This window comes from Medicago truncatula, chromosome 6, assembly GCF_003473485.1.
Source record: "Medicago truncatula cultivar Jemalong A17 chromosome 6, MtrunA17r5.0-ANR, whole genome shotgun sequence".
In the NCBI taxonomy this organism is placed as follows: Eukaryota; Viridiplantae; Streptophyta; class Magnoliopsida; order Fabales; family Fabaceae; genus Medicago; species Medicago truncatula.
The window spans coordinates 13,765,701-13,790,193 of NC_053047.1; the positions used below are offsets into that span (position 1 = coordinate 13,765,701).

The 24,493-nt window shown below is 33.2% G+C and overlaps 2 long non-coding RNA genes and 1 other non-coding gene across 3 annotated transcripts; all 3 read left to right on the forward strand.

Annotated features, from left to right (window-relative positions):
- The first annotated feature begins 1,657 nt into the window (after positions 1 to 1,657).
- On the forward strand, positions 1,658 to 8,560 carry LOC120580854 (uncharacterized). The gene is made up of 5 exons (XR_005646627.1): positions 1,658 to 2,085; positions 2,408 to 3,364; positions 3,532 to 3,655; positions 7,127 to 7,217; positions 8,368 to 8,560. It is a non-coding gene; the product is annotated as an uncharacterized lncRNA (long non-coding RNA).
- Positions 8,561 to 11,213: 2,653 nt separating this feature from the next.
- LOC112422629 (uncharacterized) lies at positions 11,214 to 11,797 on the forward strand. Its single transcript, XR_003013113.2, has 3 exons — positions 11,214 to 11,271; positions 11,574 to 11,644; positions 11,730 to 11,797. It is a non-coding gene; the product is annotated as an uncharacterized lncRNA (long non-coding RNA).
- Positions 11,798 to 11,997: 200 nt separating this feature from the next.
- Positions 11,998 to 23,694, forward strand: LOC25496153 (uncharacterized). Its single transcript, XR_003013112.2, has 7 exons — positions 11,998 to 12,053; positions 18,833 to 18,897; positions 18,997 to 19,122; positions 19,224 to 19,279; positions 20,145 to 20,252; positions 20,342 to 20,485; positions 23,032 to 23,694. It is a non-coding gene; the product is annotated as an uncharacterized protein (transcript).
- The last annotated feature ends 799 nt before the right edge of the window (positions 23,695 to 24,493 follow it).

A 24,493-nucleotide genomic window follows, 5' to 3' on the forward strand; every position in this document is an offset into this window, starting at 1 on the left:
ATCACTAACTTATTAAATTTTGTCTACCAATCTTTTGATGAGCTGAGACTCTGTTGTCAAAGCGGAAAAGCAGCGCGGTATATATATGGGCGTGTAGCGTGCGCTATTTCATGACGCGGACACTAAAACTAAAAATAATATTATTAATTAAGGACTAAAAAAGTATGAAAATAATATATTTAGTATTAATATAAATGAAAATTTAAAGATCATCAATTTTTTTTTATTATTAAATACTATTATAAAATGTATTTAGTAGTTAATATTAATATAAATGAAGCATATATTAATCTAAATGAAAATTTATTTTGTATTAATACCATTGTGATTTACTTATTTAAAATATGTAAGCTTATGTCATTGGGCCTAGCTCAGTCATTGGGCCTAGCTCAATCTAATTAATAATACAATACTCTTCTACACTAACCCTAATTTCTTTCTCTCCCAGCAACCAAACTTTTTTCACAGATCTACTTTCCTTCTCTCCCAGCCGCCACACCTTTTTCACAGATCCAATTTCCTTCATCACTTTTCTCATGATTTTTTTTACGATTTGCTTGTTGTTTCACATAAATAAAACCATGAAAATCACAATCATCTTATCTTCATCGTTTTTATTCCAGATCTCTACTCATTCTTTCACTTCTTCTCCTTCTTCATTTTTACTGTAAAAAGAAGGATGCTCCCTCTTTGACTCGATTTTCCCCACTGCGCTCCACCCAAACACGTCCAATTTGACAGCTTCTTCCAAACGCGGAGTTCGAGTGCGCCTAGGTAGCGTTTTGGCATATTTGGCTGCTCCCCACCGGTAGCGGCCGCTATTGACAACAAAGAGCTGAGAGATGTTGAATGAATTCTAACCTAGAGTTTTTTTTTTTTTTACAGGTAATTTGAAATGTCTGAACCTTCAAAGGTCATTCACGTTAGATATGTTGGATCAACTCTATATTGATATTATATTCAGCTCTATATTTCTTATTTATGATATTAATTGTAACAGTTTATGCATGATCTAATGTGGGTATATAAAATCATGTTTGTAGATTATATTGTCTTTACAAAGTTTGAAGTTTGATTCGATCAAAAATATTTTAAAAGCCAGTATTTCTTATGTATTATACCTTGTGATGAGTCATGAATGATTTTAAATCATGCAATATTTGCATAAATTGGTGCAATAATGTGTCCCTGATATGAATGTAGAATTAAATTTTTTTGTTAATCTTCTTCCCATTCTCCCCTTTGTTTGCAAATTTTTATAATAGAAATTAAAAATTATTAAATCGTACATTCATATTTAATGACACAGAATTGAAACAATTCATGCATGTCGCATGAATGTCAGTGATATGAATATACTTTTCTGTTTTCTTTCTTTCTCTGACACACACACATTCCTTTTTGGTAACTTATCATCTTATTCAAATGCAAGATGATCTTCTGCTGTTAGCTTTATTCAATTTTTCACGAATGCTCAACCAAGAATAAGGTATACATAGATTATTTATTTCTCTTTAATGCAAGTTGACTACTCTTTTGTTAACTTGATGTTGGACTATATATTTTTGGTAATTGGAAAGCAGTATTCATTCCCATTGATGTTTAGAAATTACAGTTTACTTAACTTACGTAATTTTTGGTATGTTTCATTCTAGGACAAGAAGGCATTGAGTAAGCTTCCCACTGATACAGGACCCCACAGATGATCAAAGGTTGTGTGTTTTCTTAATTGAGAAGGCATTGAGTAAGTTGCCCACTGGGGAAGAGCAAATGTTTGCAATATTTGATCTTAGAGGTTTTGGTCTAGAAAATGCTGATCTTAAATACTTGAAATTCTTGGTAATGTTTTTTTTATACTATCTACGAAATATTTTTAGTTGAAAAGTCTTTAGTGACATCACCTATTTTCTGCTCTTGAACAAAAGTGATTAGCTACAAATACATTTTCTTTACTTTTGACAATTTGATGTGTTCTACTATTACTATCCCAATCTATTGTCTTAAGTATTATTTGTGGATGCTCCTGCGGTGTTTAAGCCATTTTGGCGGCTTATGAAGAAGTTGTTAAAATCACATGCTTCTCAGGTAATTGTTACGTATTTTAAATTTTATATATAGTGAACAATTAATACTAGTATTGTCTTTGTATAATATGCTAAGGGTGGAGATCGAAACCTCAATCTCTTTATTACTTCACTTTGCAATTTTTTCATTGAATCACCATGTCAAGTTTATATCCCCGATTAATGTGTTATATTGGTGGGAGAGTTGGACACCTGACATTTTTATCTTTCATACCTCTATAACATTCTCTTCACATTTTTAATCGAAAAAAAATCAAAAGATCCTGTAGGATTATTTTTAGTCTTGTTTGACATGATTGGTCCATTTTCTTTTTCCTTTACAGGTTAAATTTTGCTCTGCAGAAACTCTCAAAAAGGAATATTTTACAGATGAAACTTTGGCACCAAACTTTAATGATTGAAAGTTATTTGATGGCAAAGTTTCATCTGTAAAATATTCCTTCTTGAGAGTTTCTGCAGAGAAAAATTTAACCTGTAAAGGAAAATGAAAATAGACCAATCATGTCAAACAATGCTAAACATAATCCTACACGATCTTTTGTTTTTTCCGATTAAAAATGTGAAAACAACGTTATAGATGTATGAATCATAAAAATGTCAGGTATCCAACTCTCCCACCAATATAACACATTAATTGGGGATATAAACTTTACATGGCGATTTGATGAAAAAATAGCAAAGTGAAGTAATAAAGAGATCGATGTTTCAATCTCCACCCTTAGCATACTATACACAGACAATACTAGTATTAATTGTTCACTATATATAAAATTTAAAATATGTAATAATTACCTAAGAAGCATGTGATTTTAACAACTTCTTCATAAGCCGCCAAAATGGTTTAAACACAGCAGGAGCATCCACAAATAATACTTGAGACAATCGATTGGGATAGTAATAGTAGAACATATCAAACTGCCAAAAGTAAAGAAATGTATTTGTAGCTAGCCACTTTTGTTCAAGAGCAGAAAATAGGTGATGTCATTGTAGACTTCTCAACTAAAAATATTTGGTAGATAGTATAAAAAAATACATTTCCAAAAAATTCAAGTATTTGAGATCAGCATTTTCAGGACCAAAACCTCTAAGATCAAATATTGCAAGTATTTGCTCTTCCCCAGTGGAAAGCTTACTCAATGCCTTCTCAATTAAGAAAACAGACAACCTCTGATCATCTGCGGGGTCCTGTTCCCGCGGCATAAATATTCATCTTGTATATCGAGTTTTCCTCTCATCGAGTACTAACGACAATGGATCAAAATCAAGGACAAGAAGTCGTGGTTAGTTTTATTTATGTTTTTTTCGAAAGAATTTTTGTTTTCCTTTAAATGGTTTATTGTCAAATTTTCTTTTTTCTATATCATATACTTCTCTATTTATTTTCCTTTCTTTCTATTTGTTCATTTTCTCTATTTTGTCTGCGGTCGCCAACTCTTCGGATGCTCAGCCCAATCGAATTCTCTTAGTTACTATTCATCAACTGCTGCATCCTATGAATGTGGATATGCTATAATAAGTATTTTCTCGCCATGGATATGTGGAAAAGATTGTAACATTTCATAATTCAGCTGGTTAGATTCTCAGATTTATTTATCTCTCTCTAAAACATATTAATATTTTTTTATTGTGTAGCTGATTTATACAATACGGTCCCTGATTTATATAGTGTACCTGTATTACACAAGCACAATGTTCACACACCATATGAAAATACACGATACTCAAAAACATGAGAAAATTATTATATTTTTCTATTTATATTAGAAGATATTGTGGCTATTAGTCTTACTATTAGTGGGCATAATCTTGTACTATTACTCATACTTTCGTTCCGTTGTGCTAGTATTAGCCGTCTTAATTGGTTATGACCAGTGGTCATAATTGTGATTTATATAGCAACATCGTGTGATTCCAAGATCTCACCAAATCCTGGCAATCCAGAATGCATGTAGAATCGTATTATACTTAGATTGAAATCGCAAAAATCTTGCGACCTTGTTTTTTTCTACTCTGGAAGAAGAATAAAAAGAAAGATAGCACAGTGGATATTGGGCTTGGGAGAAAAGAAGGCCCAACATACTATTACCATTTTTTTGGGTTACATTACTTTTACCAGTTTGTTGGTGGACTTAATTCAAAAACTTAATGGGTCTTTTTTTAAAAAAATTATCTTTATTTTTTAATTGTTGTGTTATGTTCTACATCAACACTAGTTTAGGCTATTTTAGTCGTGAAGATCCAATAATAAATTAAGTAAATATTGATGAATTAATTTAAAAGTTTCCCTAACTACATTAAGTATTTTCTTTATAAAATCAATTAGTAAAATATTTCTTAACTACAAATAAGTTTCTTATTTCCATAAATCAACTATGTTTAATGGAAAGAGGTTAACTTGATCTATGCTCTATGCAATGCGTGCGTAATTTTTCATTTTGGTAGTGTTCTGTCCTAGAACGATGTTATCTTGAGGAAGATACGACAGATTGATGAAGAAGATAATTCGTTGTGGAAGATCTCGCCGGAATCCATGGAAGAGGCCTCGTTGCCGGTGAGACGTAAGGGGTGGTACTTGCAAATGCGCCCCAACACCCAAGTTAGGTGGGAAACAAGGAGGTTGAGATGTTTATGAGATAGAATAAACTTACTTGAAATTGTAATAGATTCCCCTTTTATATAGGCATAAGGGAGTGTATTGGGCTTGGAGCTTTATTGGGCCTTACCATATAATTGGGCCTTTGGTAAGTGGATATAATCTTTTAAGTGAGTTTAGGGTTTAGGTCCACCTAAAAGGCAATATCTACTTAGCAAAGACCCAGTTACATGGTAAGATCCAATAAAGCTTCAGGCCTATTACACTCTCTTATGCCTATATAAAAGCGGAATCCATTGCAATTCCAAGTAAGTTTATTCTATCTCATAAACCTCTTGACCCTCCTTGTTTTCCACCTAACTTGGGCGTCGGAGCTACCACCTCCTTTCGTCTCATCGGACGAGGTCTCTTCGATGGACACTACAAGAAACATTACCTTTTGCCAGGGGCAAAATCCCTGTCAAAAGGACAGAATCCCTGGCAAAAGGGACGTTTGTGAGGGAAAAAGCCAGGGGCGGAAGCCATGGCAAAAGCGCTCATCGCAAACCTTTTGCCAGGGGCTACACCCCTGGGAGAAAAACGAGGGGCAGAACCCCTGGCATAACACGTGACTTAAACCTTGGCATAAACCCTGGCAAATTCCCTCACTTTTGTCTGCAAATTTTCTGCAACTCTGACTGCGCCTGCGCTGAAGTGACTGATGTGAAGAAAGTCTGACCTGAAAAAAACCAGGGATATGCGAGGGGTTTAACCCCTGGCAAACGTCCATGTTATTTTTTTTTATAAATATTTTATTTATTAAAATGAATTTTTTATTAATTAATAAAATGTATTTAAATTAATTTAAAAATTGTTTTTTTTTAAAAGTTGTTTTTGATCAATAAACAACTTTAATTTTTTGTACTATACTATTTTTGAGTCCCTCTTTTTTAAACAATATGCATTATTATATTATATTGTTTTATTTTATAAATTGATAAAATATAATAATAGATTTTAATTTATTAAAAAAACAGATTTTAACAAAGTTTTAATTTAAAAATAAAACTGATTTATTATAAGCAATTAGTGTTTGACCATATTTTTTTTAAAAATTCTGCTACAATGCAACTACAACTACAACATGCATATATTTCTTTTATCACAAAAAAAAAAAAAACAGCATGAATAACATACAAAATAAATAACATTAATAAGTAATCAAAATTAATATCATGAAAAATAAAACAGATTTATTATAAGCAATTAGTGTTTGACCATATTTTTTTAAAAAATTCTGCTACAATGCAACTACAACTACAACATGCATATATTTCTTTTTATCACAAAAAAAAAAAAAAAACAGCATGAATAACATACAAAATAAATAACATTAATAAGTAATCAAAATTAATATCATGAAAAAAACATGTAACAAATGAAGAAATTTTTACCAAATATATGAACTTTGATGAATGTGTTGTGTGAAGGGGCTGTGTTTTATGAGAAGAAAGAAGAAATTTTTCTAAGTGTTTTTTAGGCTGCTAAGAGACCAGTGCATGGCTTATATAGGGATGGAAAAAAGACAGGGCCTATGTGAGGGACAAGCCCCTCGCTTTGTTGGTCAAATCCTAGCATAGCTAGGTTGCAGAACAGCCATAAAAAAGCCAGGGATTTCCTGCAAAAACCGAGGGGTTTAGCCCCTGGCAGGCCTGCACTGCACAACTTTTGCAGGCTTCAGTCAACTCAGCAGGAACAAAGCAGGGATTCTCTCACTTTTTGCACATCCGAGGGGCTTTCCTTGGTAATTTCCCTCGGTTTTTTCCTGACATGCAATTGATTCCTTCCCTTTTTCAAATTCAGTTCTGGCGCCAATAAAAACCCAGGGATTTTTTAAAATAAACGAGGGGCAAACCCCAGTGTTTTTTGCCAGCGGTTGTCCTTGGCATTTTCCCTGGCAAATTTGCCAGGGGCTTCAAACCCTTGTCAAAATCCTTGGCAAAAGGTAACTATTCTTGTAGTGGGATTCCGACGAGATCTTCCACAACGAAGATTCTTCATCATTCTGTCGTATCAATGTGAGTATGATTATCTACCTCAATTTAATAGTGTGTACCGCTACCATTAGCATCAGACCCTTTAGCCATCTACAAGTTATTGTGGTATGAAGAGTAATCTGTATATTTTCTGCTAAAGTGTGAAACTGATCTTTAAAATCTTTAGCCATCTACAAGTTAACGTCTTTATGAATATTTTCTAAGTATCAATTTTTTTTTATATTTTTGTTAAATCCTACTTAAAGATATTAAATGTCTAAGATGTGCATTAACATGTATGAAACGACCAATTAGATCACTTATTTTGGGACGGAGAGACTAATAGACTCTTGTTAAAATTGCACATGAGATCCTTTAACTTAATTTAAAGTATTAAATAGTTTTTTTTTTTTTTTTTTTTTTTTTTTTTGCAGATGTGGGAGCTTGATGTGTTTTGCGTTTCATAATGTTTGAAGGTTAATCCAAATTCTCCTCAGACACAAGTCAAATTTCTCACTCTTTCCGGTTAGTTAGATGCTTCACTTGATTTGGTTGATATGTTTCACAACTTGATTTGAATTAGCAATATAATTATTAGACATGGTAAATGGAGTAAAAAAGTTATTAAAACAAACTATCTATGCTCATAATAAGCAGGAGAATAATGCTACAATTCATTCATTGTGTTAAATTCAGATGTTGAGCAGTTGCGTATAATGTTGATTATCAGTTGTGTATAATGCTATATTTTTTGAAGAGAAAAAAAAAATATCAACTACTAGGAGATTGAAAATATTTCCAAACATTAAAAAAGAAAAGGAGATTGAGAAGGTTAGTGGTTACTTAGGGTTAGAATTGCAATTTGCAAGTAAAATCCGACTCTCTTCGTCTCGTGTCGATGGAGAAGAAATCAGAGGCTGCAACAATTGCAAAGGGGCGCAATTATATATCAGATGACATTTCCTTCACGATTCTATCCAAACTTCCTCTTAAATCTTTGTACCGATTTCGATGCGTTCGCAAATCATGGTCACTCTTATTTGAAAACCAACATCTCATGAACATGATTCGCGGAAATTTCTTACTACATGTAATTTGAATTGTTGTTCTTATTACGACCAAGCATCTCTCCTCCTGAAGTACTTGGATGAAACCCATGAAAATATTTTGTATTCCCTCTTAAGGATGTTGTCAATAACATACATTACAATAAATCCTACACATTGAATCGATGTTGTCAATTGCTGATCAAGGAAAATAGATGTTTGTGAAACTTGTACAATAGAATAATGATATAAGGCGACGATACTTGGTACAGAATAGTGCAACTTATTCCAAAGATGCTCCTCAAAAATTTGAGAGTCTGTGTAAACTTGAGGAGCATCTTTGGAATTAGATACAAATAAGTTTCTCATATAAGTTGCATGTAAACGCAGATGTATCTTCCTCAACTTTTGTAAAATTTGAGAGTCTGTATAAACTTTAGGAGCATCTTTGGAATTTGAGAATGGATAATATTAGCAAAGATTTTGAGAATCCACACCACATCACGTGGATGACATGGTGTATTTAGTCCTCATGTTTTGAGGACATGAAAGACCTTACTAATATATTTAGTCCTTCTTTTTCTTCTCCTTTTAGCTCTTTTTTAATTTTATTCTATTTACCTGTGCAGATGGAAAGAAGTTGTTAACTCCTCAACCACGCACGGCTACAGACGTTTTCTGTAATCGAGTCCAATATGTTAACTTCTGGTACCATCAAGGAAGCATGTACTTCTGTTGGTGTTGCGAATTATAAAGGTTGATCTTATTGTTATTGGATCTGTTGCAGTTGATCCGAAAACAGGTGCTCGATTGGAAAAAGTAGAGGTATGTTTAAATGCCCTTTACATTTCTTATGGCTATGTTTAATCATTCTCATATTTTTTGGTTGCATTTCTGTAATATGAAATCAATTTCTTGTTGGATTTGTATACGTTTAAATGCCTTTTACATTTCTTATGGATAGAAATATGAAATTAGATTATATTTCACTGGAAACCTATGTGAATAGATCGAAAGTTAAATCATAGCATCTTACAGTTTTACGATCTTACAACCACTGAGAGATCTTTCGGATGCTCTATCTACCACAGTTCCGTAATCCGGTTTTTGGTCATGTTTCTATCTAACTTTGTATCTTCCTTGATTGTGTTTAATTTTTTTGAATTTTTGAAAACCGTTTTGTGAAATAGATTTATAAAACAAAGAGTTAAATAAGTAAATAGTCCCCTTAAATATACCAACATTTGATTTTAGTCCCTATAAAACATTCTTTAGGCTTTTGGTCCCTCCAAAATTTTTCAATTAAGAAATTAGTTCCTGCTCTACATTGAGTATTACACTAGAGCAGGGACTAATTTCATAAATGAAATTTTTTAGAGGGACCAAAAACCTAAAGAATATTTTATGGGGACTAAAATCAAATGTTAGTATATTTAAGGGGACTATTTTCATATTTAACCCTAAAACAAATTCTTGAAATACTATAGCTCTTATGTTTTTCTAAAGTTTTTTCAATAGGTATATGGACCATAGTAACTCAAGTTTACCCGTTAGTGAAGTTCAGTTGGTAGTTAGCATGAACATTATTTGCAGGGGCTGGGGTTCAAACCCGAATTTCCCACACTTAAGGTGTGTGAATATAGCCATTTGACAAAAAAAAAAATGTAACTATTATTTTTAAATATAATATTATTTCATTTAGATTTAATAATTTAAATTTATTTCTTTTTGTACATAATCTAAATTGGAATAGAATATAAATTATGAAATAAATTATTCAATGTATTTTAATTTTTTTGACAAAGTGATTCAATGTATTAGAAAGTATGTTTTTCTGATAGGTATATGGGTCATAGTATTGTATCTCTTATGGTTAAATATAATTATTATATCATTTAGATATATAATTTCAATTTATTTCTATTTGTATAGAATCTAAGTTTGAATATAATATAAATGATTCAATGTATTTCAACTTTGTCAACATGATGATTCAATGTATTATTAAGTTGTCTTCATTGCTGCAACCTAGTGGTGTGGCTTTGAGAAATTTTATGTTGAACCTTGGGTTCGAACCCAACTCATCACATTCCTAAAATAGTTCTTTAAAACCACAATCTAGTACATTTGGACTTGGATTCACCGCTACGTACTTCCTCTGGAATGAAAGATAAACAAAAATGGTAGTTGAAAGGTTAATGTATGTGGTTAAAAATTAAGTCCGAATACATCATTTTTTCAACTATCATTTTTGCTTATATTTCATTTCGGAGGGAGTATGATATTTTCACCGAGTTTGACATTGCAATAGTCCTGGACTGTTTATTTGAGACGGGACGATTTAGATTTCAACCTCAGTTCACACATTGAAATAATCTCCTTTATTTACTTAAAAGTAGATGGCTCGAAGCTGTTACTGCGTCAGATGCGATGCAATGCAAATCACAACTTTTGGCCCTTGTGATTAAAAAAAAAAGCTTTGGGCCTTGTAGCATACATAGGCAAATCCCTCTCCCTATCTCATTAGGATAATCCCTCTCCCTCTCATCAGGCAATCCCCCCCCCACCCCTCTCTCTCTCTCTCATCAGGCAAACCTTCTCTCTCTCTCTCTCTCTCTCTCTCTCTCATCAGACAATCCCTCTCTCTCATCAGGCAATCACTCTCTCCCTATCTCTGTGGTTGTTTTTCAATGTTATTGTGTAATTTTGTACTAAGTATTGAGATACCATCTTTTTGATGAATTTCGTGTCTTTTAAAAAAAAAATTAGAGATCCCCTTTTCTTTTGCTACGTGTCAATTTTTTTCACCACTTATAGATTCATTTTTCAAATTGGTTTATGAGTTTTCTCGAGTTCAATTGAGTAGCACATAAAGTTTGAATTTTTATTCGATTACCACTTTGTTTGAGAAGCCTCATGATTTTATATAGTTTATTTATTTATTTTTATTTTTTTTGAAAAAGTATATAATTATATTTTATATAATTGAATATTGAGTTTATGTAAATTGGATTTTGAAGATTAATTGAAAAAGATTAATTTTATGTGTAATTTTTTTTTTCTGTTATTAATTTGTGTTTTGATGTTGGAACTGTGTTGTTGAGTTTCAACATAAGCATTTGTAAGTTAGGATAAAATGTTATTAGTTAATTGTAAGGTTTGATCATTAATGATACCATTTTGCCTACTTGGACGAACGGTGAGATTGAAAAATTATGCCGAACCACCGTAATTTTGTGAAGCTACAAAGTGTATCTATCGCCAAAATTATGGTGGTTCTCTTTTTTTGTTTGTTTGTCAATTTCACCGCTCATCCAACGCGATTAATGAGATGAGGAACTTCGAAGGAGTTTTAGGGTTGAACCTTTCATAATTAACATAATCACTAATTTATTAATTTTTTGCTGTCAATCTTTTGATGAGCTGAGGGATGTTGAAGGAATTCTAATCTATAGTTTTTTTACAGGTAATTTGAAATGGCTAAACCTTCAAAGGTTATTCACGTTCGAAATGTTGGACCTGAGATAGCTGAAGTAATAACTCTTACCCATCTCTCTTTATGTTTGTGGTTTTTTTTAATATGATCATGTCATGGATTCACTTGATTAACCCGATTATGGTCCGACATTCATATTATTGACATAGAATTGCACCAATTCATGCACGTCGCATGAATGTCAGTGATATGAACTTCTCTGTTTTGTTTCTTTCTCTGACACACACACACACACACATAATTTCTTTCTGGTCCACTTATCATCATAAATGAGAAACAAAAATGATTAGTAGACTGGTAAACCTAAAAATTTATTCGACAATATTATTCTTGTTGCAGAAGGATTTGCTCCAGTTATTTCAGCCTTTTGGAGTCATAACAAGCTTATGATGCTGCCTCCCAAAAATCAGGTTTTCTTTCATGCCTTTAAATGAATCTTTTGGTTTATTGCAGACTCTTTGAACTCACAGATGAATTGTTTTATCATTCTCGCAGCCACTTCTTCAAATGCAAGATGTTCCTTCCGCTGTTAGTGTTATACAGTTTTTCACAAATGTCCAACCAAGCATAAGGTATACATAGATTATTTATTTTTCTTTTATGCAACTTGACTACTCTTTTGTTAACTTTATGTTGGACTGTATATTTTTGGTAATTGGAAAGCACTATTCATTCCCATTGATGTTAAGAAATTGTTGTTTTTACGCAACTTACGTAATTTTCGGCATGTTTTGTTCAAGGGGGAGAAATCTTTATGTCTAGTTTTCCTCCCATCGAGTACTAACAACAATGGATCAAAGTCAAGACCGAGAAGATGAGGTTGGTTTTGTTATGGTTTTTCTTTAATTGAATAATATATACCCTTTTCGTTTGTGGAAAATGTGGAGAATCAGTTAGCCTTTTTTTATGTTATGTTATATAATTATTTTACTTTTTATATTTTTATATTACTTCCCATTAAATGGTTTATTGTCAAATTTTCTTTCTCTATTTATTTTCCTTTCTTTCTATCTGTGAATTTTCTCCATGTTGTTTGCGGTCGCCAACTCTTCGAATGCTCAGCCCAATCAAATTCTCTAAGTTACTATTCATCAATTGTTGCATCCTATATATGACTGTGGATGTGCTGCATCCTATGTAGCATTAGAAATGTCTAACTGTTTATGTCTCTTCATTTTCTATTTCATTTTCAACAACTTATTAAAACTTTAAATACTTGGTTTGCTACAAGCCTCTTGTTGAAATATTTCTTAATTAATATTATTTATTTTCTTGTTTAATGATTAATTATGAGTCATTATATTACTCCCAAAATAAAGGAGTTGACTTTGTATTTCTCTCCTATTAAAGGAGCCCTTTTTCTTTATAATAAATAAGAAATTATCACCCATATATTTTTCTACATGGTATCAGAGCTCTGTTAGGGCTAGGGTGATATTGTAAAGCTTTCCCTAACTAGTTGGGTTCGGGGACCCTAACCAAACACCACCCCCTGTTGTTTCTTACCCGACCGATCCAAACTATGGTGGACCCTAACCAAACACCACCCCCTGTCGGACGTGAAGGCGGCAACGCTAACAACAATAATTCTATGGGCGGCGCAAACAAAGATTCCGGCAGAGGAATCGGATTTACCATGCCACCACTGCTCAATTTCACGACAAACATCAATTTTAGTGGTGGATTCGGTTACGGAGGAGGTGATCCCAACAACAACATTTTTGGGTCCGGTTATGGGTACCCATTTGATGGTGGTTACAATAACTCAGGAGGTGGTGGAAGTCAAAATAACTCTCTCCAGGTTAATGCTCAGAAACTGGATGGCTCAAACTACGCTGAATGGTCCCAAACTGTTCGAGTTGTTCTAGAAGCAAAGGGTAATTCAGTTTTCTTACAGGTGATGTTCCAGTGCCTGCAGTAACACATCCTCATTCATTACAACACATCCTCATTATAGATTCTAGAAATCTGAAAACTCTTCAATTATTGCCTGGCTTAGAAATACTATGAAGGAAGGTATGAGAAAATCATACATGTATCTGCCCACAACAAAAGATGTTTGGGATGCTGTAAAACTGTCCTACTCTGATATTAAAAGTTTCTTTCAGATTTATGATCTGAAATCAAATTTATGGAATTTAAAGCAGAATGACATGGATGTCACTACCTACTATAATAAATTGATAGCCCTTTGGCAAGAGTTGGATCAATGCTATTATAAGGATGACATTATGTTGTGACATTTAAGGTTAGGCCATCCTAGTTTTAAATATTTAAGTTCTTTGGTTCCTAAACTTTTTGTTAAACAAGATATTTCTTTACTTCAATGTGAGGTTTGTGAGTTTGCTAAACTTCATCGAAGTTCTTTTCCAATTTAATCTTATAAACCTTCAAAACTTTTTCAGTGATTCATAGTGATGTTTGGGGGCCTAATCGTACAAGTATTTTATCCAACAAAAAATGGTTTATCACTTTCACAGATGATCATACTAGGCTTTGTTGGGTATACTTGTTGAAAGGAAAATATGAGGTAGGTCAAATCATTAAAAACTTTTGTAAATTGGTGCATAATGGGATTGCAGAGAGGAAAAAGTCGACACCTTCTTGAAGTTGCACGAGCATCAATCTTATATACCAATGTCCCTAAATATTTATGGGGTGAAGCTGTCTTGATAGCGACACATTAAATAAACCATTTGCCATCCCATGTTTTAAATATTTGGATGCACGACTTTTGTTTACGAACACAAACATCTTGGTAAACCCTGTGCAATCAAATGTGTTTTTATTTGGTATTCACATTCTCAAAAAGGTTAGGCTAAAGTTCACTTTTCCCCCTTAAGTTTCCAAAAGTTGCGATTTTGACCCTCCATGAAAAAAATGAATAATTTGGTCCACTAAGAATTATCCCCTTTACAAATGATTATGAATTTTTTATTTTTTTTAAATTCAATAATTACACATGTGGCATGCCACATATGCATTGACTAAGTTAAAATTGGCCAAAAGGTCTACTATAAGGGGCTAATTCTTAGGAGGTAAAATTATTCATTTTTTTATAGGGGGCCAAAATCACAACTTTGTGAAACTTAGGGGTGGAAAAGTGTACTTTAGTCAAAAGGTTATAAATATTTTGATGCTAATACACAAAATGTTTGTAACAATGGAAGTTACTCCTTTTGAAAACAAACATTTTTTTGGTAATGATCATCTTCGGGGGGGGGGGGGGGGAACAAATGAAGATTCTCCTGAATTGTTTGAAAACATAATTATCTCAGAAGATGTGTATACATCACATTATTCTGTTTCATGTACATCTGCACCTAAAGGAAATGCCTTGAAAAACTTAGATCAACTTACTCCTTCCATTAGTAAGGATCAATCAGAGTTTGAAGCAGCAAATCAAAACAAAAATTAAACAAAAGTTTTTATGGATATTAATCAAAATGCACCACAAAAAGATCCCAGTATTGAAACAGAAAAAAAGATTTGTGGAAGGAAATCAAATTTGGAAAGGAAAAATTTATGCCAGAAGAAACAATGATGAAGTAGTAGAAGACAATATTCCTCAGATCAGCCAAGAATCTAAACCGAGTGAAAGTCAACCGACTCAAACAGCTAAATCTCTCTTTGATCCTAATTCTCTATATACCGATCTTGATGTCCCCATAGAACTTAGGAAACAATATCCTGATCTTAATGTTTCCATAGCCTTTAGGAAGCCAGGTAGGCCATGTACTAGGCACCCCTTGTCTATCTTTGCATCATATTCAAACTTGTCTCCCTCTTTTGCTGCCTTTACAGCTAATTTATCTAGTGTCAAAATTTACCGAGTAATCTATGCCATTGTTCTGAGTGAAGTAAAGGCAACCAAATTCACTCTTGTACATTCTTAGGAATTTTGACAGTAGATAAATTAGAAGTAAATGCAGCAAAATAGGGTGACAAGTTTGAATATGATACAAAGTTAGAGAAGGGGTGCCTAGTACATGGCATACGCTTCTTAAAGGCAATGGGAACATTAAGATCAATATATTGTTTCCTGAATTCTATGGGGACATCAAGGTCGGTATATAGAGAATTAGGATCAAGGAGAGATTTACCTGTCTGAGTCGGTTGACTTTCACTCGGTTCAGATTCTTGGCTGAGCTGAGGAATATGGTCTTCTACTACTTGATCATTGTTTCTTCTGGCATAAATTTTGCCTTTCCAAATTGGATTTCCTTCCTCAAATCTTTTTTTCTGTTTCATTATTGCGATCTTTATGTGGTGCATTTTGATTAATTTCAGAAAAAAACATTTGTTTGATCTTCGTTTTGATTTGCTGCCTCAAATTCTAATTGGTCCTTACTCATGGAAGGAGCAAGTTCATCTAATTTTTGTCAAGGCATTTCCTTTAGGTGCATATGTACATTGGAACAAATTTAGGTGATGTATACATATCTTCTTCGATAATTAAGTTTTCAAACAATTCAGGAGAATCTTCATTTGTACATCTGCACCTAAAGGAAATGCCATAAAAAAAATTAGATGAACTTACTCCTTCCATTAGTAAGGATCCATCAAAGCTTGAGGCAACAAATCAAAACGAAGACCAAACCTATATGTTTCTTCTGAAATTAATCAAAATGCACCACATAAAGATCGCATTAGTAAAATAGAATAAAGATTTGAGCAAGAAAATCAAATTTGAAAACGCAAAATTTATGCGAGAGAAGAAATAATGATCAAGTAGTAGAAGACCCTATTCCTCAGCACAACCAAGAATCTGAACCGAGTGAAAGTCTACCGACTCAAACCGGTAAATATTTCCTTGATCCTAATTCTCTATATACCGATATTGATGTGCCCATAGAACTTAGGAAACAATATACTGATCTTAATGTTTCCATAGCCTTTAGGAAGCCAGGTAGGCCATGTAATAGGCAACCCTTGTCTATCTTTGCATCATGTTCAAACTTGTCTCCCTGTTTTGCTGCCTTTACTTCTAATTGATCTAGTGTCAAAATTTACCGATTAATCTATGCCATAGTTCTGAGTGAAGTAAAGGCAGCAAAATTCACTCCTGTACATTCTTAGGAATTTTGACACTAGATAAATTAGAAGTAAAGGCAGAAAAATAGGGTGAAAAGTTTGAATATGATACGAAGTTAGACAAAGGGTGCCTAGTACATGGCCTACGCTTCCTAAAGACTATGGGAACATTAAGATCAATATATTGTTTCGTAAATTCTATGGGGACATCAAGGTCGGTATATAGAGAATTAGGACAAGGAGAGATTTACCTCTCTGAGTCGGTTGACTTTCACTCGGTTTAGATTCTTGACTGAGCTGAGGAATATGGTCTTCTACTACTTGATCATTGTTTCTTCTCGTGTAAATTTTGCTTTTCCAAATTGGATTTCCTTCCTCAAATCTTTTTCTGTTTCATTACAGGGATCTTTATGCGTTACATTTTGATTAATTTCAAAAAAAAACATTTGTTTGATCTTCGTTTTGATTTGTTGCCTCAAATTCTAATTGAGTCTTCCTCATGGAAGGAGTAAGTTCATCTAGTATTTTCAAGGAATTTCCATTAGGTGCATATGTACATGGAACAAAATTAAGTGATGTATAAATATCTTCTACGATAATTAAGTTTTCAAACAATTCTAGAGAATCTTCATTTGTACATTTGCACCTAAAGGAAATGCCTTGAAAAAATTAGATGAACTTACTCCTTCCATTAGTAAGGATCAATCAGAGTTTGAGGCAACAAATCAAAATGAAGATCAAACCAATATGTTTCTTCTGAAATTAATCAAAATCCACCACATAAAGATCCCAATAGTGAAAAATAAAAAAGATTTGAGCAAGAAAATCAAATTTGGAAAGCCAAAATTTATGCCAGAAGAAACAATGATCAAGTAGAAGAAGACCCTATTCCTCAGCTCAGCCAAGAATCTGAACCGAGTGAAAGTCTAATGACTCAAATAGGTAAATTTCTCCTTGATCCTAATTCTCTATATACCGATATTGATGTCCCCATAGAACTAGGAAACAATATACTGATCTTAATGTTTCCATAGCCTTTAGGAAGTCAGGTAGGCCATGCACTAGGCCCCCCTTGTCTATCTTTGCATCATATTCAAACTTATCTCCCTCTTTTGCTTCCTTTACTTCTAATTTATCTAGTGTCAAAATCACTGAGTAATCTATGCCATAGTTCTGAGTTAAGTAAAGGCAGCAAAATTCACTCCTGTACATTCTTAGGAATTTTGACACTAGATAAATTAGAAGTAAAGGCAGCGAAATAGGGTGACAAGTTTGAATATGATACAAAGTTAGAGAAGGGGTGCCTCGTACATGGCCTATGCTTCCAAAATTCTATGGGAACATTAAGATCAATATATTGTCTCCTGAATTCTATGGGCACATCAAGGTCAGTATATAGATAATTAGGATCAAGGAGAGATTTACCTGTCTGAGTCGGTTGACTTTCACTCGGTTTAGATTCTTGGCTGAGCTGAGGAATATGGTATTCTACTACTTGATCATTGTTTCTTCTGGCATAAATTTTGGCTTTCCAAATTGGATTTCCTTCCTCAAATCTTTTTTCTGTTTCATTACTGGGTTCTTTATGTGGAGCATTTTGATTAATTTCAGAAAAAACATTTGTTTGATCTTCGTTTTGATTTGTTGCCACAAATTCTAATTGATCCTTACTCAGTGAAGGAGTAAGTTCATCTAATTTTTTCAAGGCATTTCCTATAGGTGCATATGTACATGGAACATAATTATGTTATGTATACATATCTTCTGCGATAATTAAGTTTTCAAACAATTCAAGAGAGTCTTCATTTGTACTTCTGCACCTAAATGAAATGCCTTGAAAAAATTAGATGAACTTACTTTTTCCATTAATAATGATCAATCAGAGTTTAAGGCAACAAATCAAAACGAAGATCAAACCAATATGTTTCTTCTGAAATAATCAAAATGCACCACATAATGATTTTGTATTTTCTCGCCATGGATATGTGGAAAAGATTGTAACATTTCATAAGCCAGCTGGTCAGATTCTTAGATTTCTCTGTCTCTCGTGAAGTGCTTTTGAGATTATTAGGCAACAACTTATTTTAAAACATCAATATTTTTTTCATCTTTTTTATTAGTGAACAGGAAAAAGTTATTTTGAAACATATTATTATTATTATTATTATTTTTAAATTATAACATGAAAAACGATGAAGCAAGTTATTTTACATGAGTGGATTTTTTTTCTTGGTATTTAATGTTTCATGGAATGGTTCAGTTTTCTCAACAGAATGACAATATACATAAACTCCTATAATTAGATCGGGGAAATGAATATCGCTGCTTTTGATCTGTGCTATATTTCATGAGAAAAATCAGTCACAAATATCATGTCATGTACATGTGTCGATTTTTAAGAACCAAGAATAAACATTTCAATAAGATTTTGACGGAAAACACGGGTGAATGGCCAATAATACTATTTAGTTTTTTGACAAATAATGATGAGCTGTTTCGTGACATCAAGCGAATTCCTTATTATAATGGATGAAGATTATCATTATATTTGAAAAATTGTGTAGGCTTCCAAGCTCTGATCCAGTATGAGACTCGTCAGAGTGCCGCGACTGCCAGAGGTGCACTGCAGGTTGTGTTGTAATTACATGAACTTCATGTTCTACTTGTCTTGTTAATTCTGATATTATTTTTCTGGAATGATGATTGTTGTACTTTTGGAATTTTCTAGGGACGAAATGTTTATGATGGTTATTGTCAGCTGGACATTCAGTTCTCGAATATTATTGATGAACCACGGAGCAGGGACTTTACCAACCTAAATCTGGCCACAGAGCAGAAAGGCCGATCTTCACAAGTACGTTCTATGTGATTTTTTTTATAATATATTGATGAACCAACATTTCTAGCCGATCTTTGTAAACTTCACTCTAATATTATTTTTATCTTCTGTGATAGTCTGGATATGGCGATGCAAGAATGTATGGAGGGATTCCAGGTTCTGACCCTCACCGGTGGGTACTTTTCACGTTAATGTAGAAGTCACTTCAGTTTGCATCTTATAAGAAATGTGTAACAATTTATGTCTCTTCATTTTCAATTTTGATTCATATTATTAAAAATCTGAAAATGTTGAATACCTACCTAGTTTTCCTAATGCCTCCCTTTTGTGAGTCCCACATCTGATGGGACATATCTCATCTTACAAACTGGTTTTGTAGGGAGTAATTATGTCCAATCCAAATCTTAAGATGATATTAGAGTCTATCTGAGATGTGTTGGCTTACCTGCTATTCGGAGACTCGGGTCACACTCCAAATTAGTTTAAAGGTGGGAGACACGTTTCACTTTACAAATCAGTTTTGTAGGCTTGAGTTAGGTCCAACCAAAATTGAGTCTCCCCATTAGCATCCAACTGTGGGAATTTAAATTTTCTTATCTTTGACAATAAAACTAGATGATGGGGATTTATTTTTTAAATATATTTCCATGCAGACGGCTGCAAGGATTTGAGGTTTTATTTAGAAGCATTTTTTTCTGCTCATATTGAGGTTTGATTCATATAGGAAGGTTTTTATTGAATATTTTGCATCATGAGATTGTATTGGATATTCTTCCATTTTGTGATTAAATAACATAACTCTATGTTCTTCTTTGTAAACCAGCTGTAGATACACATTTAATAAATTTTTAATATTTTCATCCATTTTGTAATAAATGACATGGTACGGTGAACCGCACATGCATTTAAAATGTTTTGTTTAGCTTAATTTTAAGATTTTCCACTCTAAACCTCGTTAAATAAGATTTTAATTATAAGACTTTTTAAACACAAAGGTTAATCCCTCCACATACTTATCAATGTGTTTTGAATTATAGATGTGTAATGCTCAAGCAATTGAAACTGCCTTCGGGGGAGATTTGCCGCCTGGAATAACTGGAACAAATGAAAGGTGTACAATTCTTGTCACAAATCTCAATCCTGATGTAAGTACATTTGGTTGTGACATTTTTCATTCTGCAAGAAAGATATCTATCCATTATTTTAATATATTATTCAAATTTGGTTATTTCAGAGAATCGATGAGCATAAACTGTTCAACTTGTTCTCTCTTTATGGGAACATTGTCAGAATCAAACGTCTCCGAAGTAAACCAGATCATGCGCTTGTCCAGATGGGAGATGGTTTCCAAGCTGAATTGGCGGTACACTTTCTGAAGGTTAGTTTCATGCATACCTTGGTTATTATATAATCTTAATACTATATCTTGTGATATCTTATAGGTTGTGCTTGCATATTAGAATTTTCATACTAGGATCTGAGTGTGAATATTTGATTGATATGAACTCTAAGAATTATTGAGAGTTGGACCGGTTATACAATAAAGATTACTTTGTATCACTCAACACAATACAGTCACTGATTAACAGTGTACCTGTACTACATGAGCACAATATTCACACTATATATGCAAATACTCGAAACTCTAAAACATGAGTAATTATTATATTTTTCTATTTTTGTTAGAAGATATTACGGTATTAGTCTTGCTGTTAGTGCGCTTAGACATGCACTACTAATCATACTTCTGTTGTGCTAGTATTAGCCGTCGTTTTCTATCTTCTCTTTTTTCTGTTTAAACCCTATTGTTTCTGACCAATGTTGTCATAATTGCGATTTATATCGCAAGATCTAATGAAGTATCGTATTCTATTGAGGTTGTAGTGAAATTGCAAAAACTCTTGCAAATATCTTGCGATCTTGTTTTCGCTAGCTCTGGAAGAAGAATAGGAAAGAAAGATGGCACATTGAGGCTACTAATGGAGGTAGGCAGCCGAGGATAAAAGAAAGCTAGGTCTTGAGAGAAGAGTATTGGGCTGTTTTAGGACCTACTCATAACTATATTTTTTGGGGGGTTATATTACCATTTTGTTGCTTGACTTAATTTAAAAACGGAGTGGGTCTTTTTTAAAACTTTTTCTCACTCTTTTTTTTAATGATATTTTTATTGTTGTTTTCTGTTAATCAACATTGGTTTGGGCTATTTTACTCTCCGATCACTTCCAGTTTTACTAAAAGCCATAAATCATAAATGTTTAAAACAGATATTATCCTAATTATTATTTGGGGCATTGAAGAAAGTTGATTCAAATTCCAAATACATGTTTAACCTAAAAAAATAATATTCATGCGTGTAGTTGATTGAGTATCTTCTATTGATTTAAAAATGATTGGTATGTTATCTTCTAAGAAACATAAAATCAATCAAATTGAATTGATTTATCTATCTAATTGAGCGATAAATCGAAAGAAGCACCTATATTAATGACCCATTATAGCAATTAGCAAGCATGTGTTTTGCTTGGCTGTTCTTCGAAGAATAATCGCAGGCTACTCCTGTTAAGAGTCCCACATCGGACAGGACATGGCCTGACAATGTGTTTATAAGTGGGGGCAATCCTCACCTTACAAGCCGGTTTTGTGGGGTTGTGTTAGGCCCAACCACCATTTCTAAGATGGTATCAGAGCCTCTCCAAGATCCATTGGGCCACCTGTTATCAGGTTTCCGCTATCGGGCCACCCACCATTTATGTCCACGAACCAAGCCCAATAGTGCTGGTCGTGAGGGGGTGTGTTAAGAGTCCCACATCGGACAGGACATGGCCTGACAATGTGTTTATAAGAAACCTTGGAGCACCAGGCTACTCCTACCACAATGCCATTTTTTCCTCAGGATTTGTCATCTCTGACTATAGTCAATCTCTTTCAATGCTCAAAATATTTCGAACTCTCCAAATATAAACGGATGGAGCCTAAACGCAATAAGTTCTTTATTGAATGTGGCTTTTCTACTATTGATGTCTGGTCTAGGAGCGAATTTGGAGGGCGTGGATGTTGCTTTTAACTCGTGACCACAATCGTCAATAACCAATGATACTTTAATCAATGCATAAGAACTTCTTTGTATACCTTGATATCATTAAAATGTGGAAATTTATTTACATAACGATTAAATCAAATATAAATGCTTTGGTTCAGTGCCTAAGATTGTAAAATGTTAGATCTTACCAAAGTGAAAAATTGCACATCCATAACATAAACTAAATTAACTTTTGTTTTCCATTTAAAGTAGTTGATTTGTGGAAATAAGAAAACTATTTGTAGTTAAGTAATATTTTTTCAAAAAAAATTGATTTTATTAAGAAAATACTCCCTCCGTAAAAAAATATAAGCAAAAATGAGTCAGAAAATTGATGTATTTGGTCTAAAATTTGGACCAGATACATCAACTTTCGTTGACTCATTGTTTCTTATATATATTTTGTCACGAAGGGAGTATTAATTAATTTAATATAGTTAGAATTCAATTCATCGTTCCTTTGTTAGTATATTACTGGGTCTTCATTGGTAAAACATTAACTGCGTTGTGGTTCCTGGTCAATGGTCGCTGTTTCTTCCTCTAGTATGAGCTTCACCAGTTCGAAGCTCTGTTGAGCTCACAGATTGCTGTTTTGGGACAGTCTTCCCAGAAAACTCTTTGTTTGGTACTTTTTCTTTTGTTTATGAATCTTACTTGAAGATTGTTATTCATTGTTTTCTTTCTTTTTCTGTCAAAGATTGAAGACCTTGGAAACTCATAAACAACCCAATTTGATTTATTTAAAAGACTGCGTGCTCATTTATTTATTTAAACAAGATTAATTTTAATGGCGTTCATTAATTATTGTATTGTTATTAATCTCACTAGTGTTCTCTGGTATGCAGTGTGGTTTTCAAATATTGAATTTCAATCATATTTTCTAGACGCTGGAATCATACATGTGTACGTGAAGTCAAGTCTCAACAGGTTCAATCAGAATGTTGCGAAAAACTACCGATATTGCTGCGTGCCGACAAAGATTATCCACATGTCTACCCTCCCAGAACACATTATTGAAGAGGACATAGCAAGTCTTCTGCAGGAGCATGGAACATATGATGTGATGCATTTCGGTAAGGAGCAAAGGAATTATATCTTTGTCCGGATTAAGGGATTTCGAATTTTGGAAGGATAATTTTATGCAGACAATCCCATCTCCCGTGTCTTTATAATGGTCTCATTGGTTGTGAATTAACTTATAAAATTTGTTCTTGAATTTTGTCAAAAATAAATAAATATTTGTTCTTGAATTTTTCTTTTAATCATTTTTGTTCTCATCTCCATTGTCCCTTTTAGTTCTTTTATGTTAGATTCTAACATAGAGTAAATGAGGCAAGGATTATGGTTGCAGATGCATCAAGTTTTAATGAGTAGAAAAGATATAATTAGTTCCTTGTTTAGGTACTGCATTATTGGTTTTTATGATGATTGTTGATGTATTATATTATTTGGAAAACAGGCTTAATTGGCCTTTATGTTGTATTCTCAATAAACATAAAATTTCCTTGTCCAAATAATGAACTTTTTTTTTTAGTTATATATTCATCATTATGTGTGGTTGAATGTCTTCCTCGATCGAGTAGTAACACGGTTGGTGGCAATAGAGACAGTGGCAGTAGTAGTAGCGAACTTTGATTGATTATCAATAACATAAACCTTTTTTCACGGTTTTGGTTAGGGCTTGCAATGAACCAAATCAACTCGAATATAGTTCGAAATCAAATGATTCGGTAATTAATCTGTTGAACTTGATTCGTGAACCAAATGAGCCGAACTTGAGCTGATTTTTTTTTTTGTTTGAAGAAATCAAAATGAGATATATAACCAAAAGGTGTTTCCACTCGCACAAGGCGCACAAGAGAAAGAAACACCACAAATATTTACAAAATTACGGCAACTGGTGACAAAAAAGCACCAACCAAGGAAAAAAAACATTTACAAAAGAATACCCATCCAAAGCAACGGATGTTTCCACCAATCTATGTAACTATAAACGAAAACCACCTGTTTAGATTTCAACCAGAGCCACCTGTTGAGCTGAAAATTAAGTTCGTTAATTAAATGAGCTGAACATCAGATGGCTTGAATATATATATAGGAGATAAATGGATCTTTGATGTAATCCAAAATATGGGTTGTCTTTGACAATGTTACCACTGGTTAGCATCACAGGTGGAGTGGATATACTTTGATGGCTGAAAAGAATTTCATTTTCTGGGTAGAAGGATTTCCTTTGTAGCTATGCGGAAGAAGAAAAGAGGTGCGCGTGGGTTTTTAATAGAGCAATTAAATATCAGCCTTTAATTT